The following is a 5,000-nucleotide window of genomic DNA, read 5'->3' as shown; positions in this document are numbered from 1 at the left end:
GAAGGCAACCAAATCGAATTTGAGGAAATTCCACGATCAGAAAATTTTTTTCGAAAAAAAAAAAAATCCGAAAAATATTTTTCGATTCCGATTACTGATTTACTCTTTTAGAACACATTAGGAGGCAACCAAATCAAATTTGAGAAAATTCCACAATCAGAAAATTTTTTTCGAAAAAAAAAAAATTCGAGGACACCTCGGTCATGGCAAGTTATTTCCCACAATCCATTCCCCGATCCACGTACATCCCAGAAAAAATCATCTCTCTAACTATCCTGGTTCAAAAGTTGTATCGGAACATTTTCACGTCGAAAATATATCTCTAAGTCCAAACCGATGCACCACGTAAACTAGGGCAGACCGATGCACCACGTAATATCGGGCAGACCGATGCAGAACGTAAACTCGATCATACCGATGCTTCACGTAATCTCGATCTTACCGATGCACCACGTAAACAAGGGCAGACCGATGCAGAACGTAAAGTAGATCTTACCGATGCACCACGTAATCTCGATCTTACCGATGCACCACGTAATCTCCATCTTACCGATGCACCACGTGAACTGGATCTTACCGATGCACCACGTAATCTCAATCTTACCGATGCACCACGTGAACTGGATCTTACCGATGCAGAACGTGAATTGGATCTTACCGATGCACCACGTAAACTCGATCTTACCGATGCACCACGTAATCTCGATCTTACCGATGCACCACGTGAACTGGATCTTACCGATGCAGAACGTGAATTGGATCTTACCGATGCACCACGTAAACTCGATCTTACCGATGCACCACGTAATCTCAATCTTACCGATGCACCACGTGAACTGGATCTTACCGATGCAGAACGTGAATTGGATCTTACCGATGCACCACGTAAACTCGATCTTACCGATGCACCACGTAATCTCAATCTTACCGATGCACCACGTGAACTGGATCTTACCGATGCAGAACGTGAATTGGATCTTACCGATGCACCACGTAAACTCGATCTTACCGATGCACCACGTAATCTCGATCTTACCGATGCACCACGTGAACTGGATCTTACCGATGCAGAACGTGAATTGGATCTTACCGATGCACCACGTAAACTCGATCTTACCGATGCACCACGTAATCTCAATCTTACCGATGCATCACGTAATCTCGATCTTACCGATGCAGAACGTAAACTCGATCATACCGATGCACCACGTTATCTCGGCAGACCGATGCAGAACGTAAAAAAAAAGCTTACAGCACGCGGTGTTCCCAAGCGGTCACCCATCCAAGTACTAACCGCGCCCGACGCTGCTTGGCTCCAGTGTTCTGACGAGAACTGGCAATTTCAGCGTGGTATGGCCGTAAACAACAAATATAGCGATATTTTCTATGATATCTCACTTTTTGGGAGCGGAAAGGACGTGAACGTTTTTCCTTATAAAAAATGAAATAACTTTTGGATATTAATTCTGATTGTTGATTTAAGTTTTAAGAACACATTAGGACATATCTCAATGAAATTTGAGGGATTTCCGAAATCGAAAAATATTTTTCGAAAAAAAAAAAAAATCCCAGAAGACCTCGGTCATCTCAAGTTTATTTCCATATTCTATTACACAATCAACGTACATCACAAAAGGAACCATCTCTCTAACTATCACAGTTAAATTTTTGTATCGGAACATTTCACGTCGGAATATCTCGCTAAGTCCAGACCGGGGAGATCGGTCGCATTTGACACCGTCCGCTCCGGTCTAACATCGTCTTGGAGTCGGGGGTGGACGATGGAGAGGCGTTTAAGGACGTGAACATTTTTCCTTATAAAAATTAAAGTCGACAATGAATATTGATTCTGATTACTGATTTACTCTTTTAGTACACATTAGAAGGCAACGCAATCAGATTTGAGGAAATTTCAAGATCAGAAAATTTTTTTCGAAAAAAAAAAAAATTCAAGAACACCTGGGTCATGGCAAGTTATTTCCCACAATCCATTCCACAATCAACGTACAACATAGAAGAAATCATCTCTCTAACTATCCTGGTTCAAAAGTTGTATCGGAACATTTCACGTCGAAATACCTCGCCAAGTCCAGACCGGGGCGATAGGTAGTATCTGACACCGTCCGCTCGGGACTGACATCGACTTGGACTCGGGCTAATGATGGGGAGGCGTTTAAGGACGTGAACATTTTTCCTTATAAAAATTAAAGTCGACAATGAATATTGATTCTGATTACTGATTTACGCTTTAAAAACACATTAGAAGGCAACCAAATCAAATTTGAGGAAATTCCAAAATCAGAAAATTTTTTTTCAAAAAAAAAAAAATCCGAAAAATATTTTTCGATTCTGATTACTGATTTACTCTTTTAGAACACATTAGAAGGCAACGAAATCAAATTTGAGTGAAATCCAAAATCAGAAAATATTTTTCGAAAAAAAAAAAAAATTCGAGAACACCTCGGTCATGGCAAGTTATTTTCCACAATCCATTCCCCAATCAACGTACATCCCAGAAAAAATCATCTCTCTAACTATCCTGGTTCAAAAGTTGTATCGGAACATTTTCACGTCGAAAATATATCTCAGAGTCCAGACCGATGCAGAACGTAAACTCGATCATACCGATGCTTCACGTAATCTCGATCTTACCGATGCACAACGTAAACTAGATCACACCGATGCAGAACGTAAACTCGATCATACCGATGCACCACGTAAACTCAGGCAGACCGATGCAGAACGTGAACTCGATCTTACCGATGCACCACGTAATCTCGATCTTACCGATGCACCACGTAAACTCGGGCAGACCGATGCAGAACGTGAACTCGATCTTACCGATGCACCACGTAAACTAGGGCTGACCGATGCATCACGTAAACGACGATCGAGAGGCGCGAAAGGACGTGAACGTTTTTCATTATAAAAATTGAAATAAATGATAAATAATGATTCTGATTGTTGGTTATCATTTTTAATAAGCATTAGGAGGCAACCAAATGAAATTTGAGGAAATTCCGATAATAGAAAATTTTTTCGAAAAAAAAAAAAAATTCATGAAATCCTCGGTCATCGCAAAATATTTACCATATTCTGTTCGATAATCAACGTATATTTAAGAAGGAATCATATCTGTATCTATCTTGGTTCAAATTTTGTATCGGAACATTTTGACCAAAGTCCGAGCTTCGGCCGAAACAGACACCGCTGACCTGGCCTATCGATCGACCGAGAGTCGGGGATAGAGCGTAAGTGTTGTCTGGAGGGGAACCCTGTGCTCTCCTGACATATATAGGGAAGGTGGTCGCGTTGGGCGATGCAGAACGTTTGGATCGGGAATTATATTTTTGGTTCAGCTATTGGAATATGGTTTATTGTTGGTATATATTGGCGAAATAACGTTCTTACTGACTGGGGATATTCATAAAAATGAGTCCGGAGATTTTCAGATCGAAGTCCGAGTGATCCGACTTGGAAGGCGTGTTGGGTGGGTCGAGATGGCTTAGATAGATCAGACGAGGCGGGCTAAGTGTTGACGTCATGCATCGGTCCATTTTCAGATTGAGTCCGAGTAATCCGACTTTGAAAGAGTGTTGGGTGCGTCGAGACTGTTTAGATAGATCGGACGAGGCGGACTAGGTGTTAACGACATGCATCGGTATATTTTCTGATCGGAGTCCGAAGAAATCGGCCCTAGTAGGCGCAGCGGACGGTCGAGACGGCCTCGGTGGGTCGGATCGATCGGGAAAAGTTTGCTAAATCGTGTCTGGAGGGGAACCTTGGGTTCTCCTGACATATATAGGGGATAAGGTTTGGGTGAACGATTCTTCACGTAAAAGTTGAGTAATTTATTTTTCGATAAGCTTTTGGATATTGATGAGAAGTATATGTATATCTTCGATTAAAAGAATTCTTACCGTCTCGATGTATATTATATTAGATATATAAGAAATAGTTAACGTGATGCATCGGCCGATTTCCGGATCGGAGTTCGAGAGATGCGACTTTCGATGCGCGATGGGTGGTTCGAGACGGCCTAGATCGATCGGACGAGGCGGACTAGGTGTTAACGACATGCATCGGCGGATTTTCTGATCGGAGTCCGAAGAAATCAGCTCTAGTAGGCGCGGCGAACGGTCGAAACGGCCTCGATCGATCGGACGAGGCGGACTAGGTGTTAACGACATGCATCGGCGGATTTTCTGATCGGAGTCCGAAGAAATCAGCTCTAGTAGGCGCGGCGAACGGTCGAAACGGCCTCGGTGGGTCGGATCGATCGGGAAAAGTTTGCTAAATCGTGTCTGGAGGGGAATCCGGGGTTCTCCTGACATATATAGAAGGGGTGGAGAATGGGTCCTGTCCTAGACTGTTTGGAGTTCTTTTTAGGATGATATTCAGTTGGTAAGTGGTAGACCCGAATCCGACCTCGGCGTTTGGGTACTGGCAAGGTGTGTTGGTTTCGGCTTTCGCATCTTGGGTCGCTTTCGTCAACCTCATGCAGCGAGGTCGCGGTCCGCTTCGTCTCTTTGTAGTCGAATGGCCTTTAAGCGACCAACCTTAAAATCGTGATCCTCTGCCCGTTGCGGGTTATGTTCACAAAAAATTTGCAACCACTCAATTCGTTCCGAGCGACAAATATTGTTGAATCTCGAATCACCGTGTCGTTATATTCACATGTATAGCGAAGGGTCGAGATGGAATGTGTATAAGAAATTAGTTGATAGCCGGGGGTTCGTATTATATATGGACGCCTTGGCGAGGGATTGTTTCTAGAAACTTTCTCATTTTTGATCGGTGTTTTGTCCGAGATGATGATGATGTATATATAGCTTGAGTCTCATGCTGACTGGGGGCTGTTACGTCGTTTCGTCGAGGACTTGCACTTACTGATGTGCGGCGCTAGTCGAAGTCAATCGACATGGCTAGTGCCACATGACGAGAGGCGAACGGGTTTGGCCATACCGGCAATCTCGTGGACCGATCGTATAAGCACGCAG

General features: G+C 43.3%; 1 non-coding gene across 1 annotated transcript; it reads right to left on the bottom strand.

The window, feature by feature from the left end:
• Window positions 1-1,245: 1,245 nt before the first annotated feature.
• LOC123688453 lies at window positions 1,246-1,364 on the bottom strand. Its single transcript, XR_006749974.1, has one exon. It is a non-coding gene; the product is annotated as a 5S ribosomal RNA (ribosomal RNA).
• Between the last annotated feature and the right edge of the window lie 3,636 nt (window positions 1,365-5,000).

The sequence above is a fragment of the Harmonia axyridis genome, chromosome X, assembly GCF_914767665.1.
Source record: "Harmonia axyridis chromosome X, icHarAxyr1.1, whole genome shotgun sequence".
Lineage (NCBI taxonomy): Eukaryota > Metazoa > Arthropoda > Insecta > Coleoptera > Coccinellidae > Harmonia > Harmonia axyridis.
The sequence above is the reverse complement of the archived record's forward strand: the minus strand, read 5'-3'. Positions and strand labels throughout refer to the sequence as shown.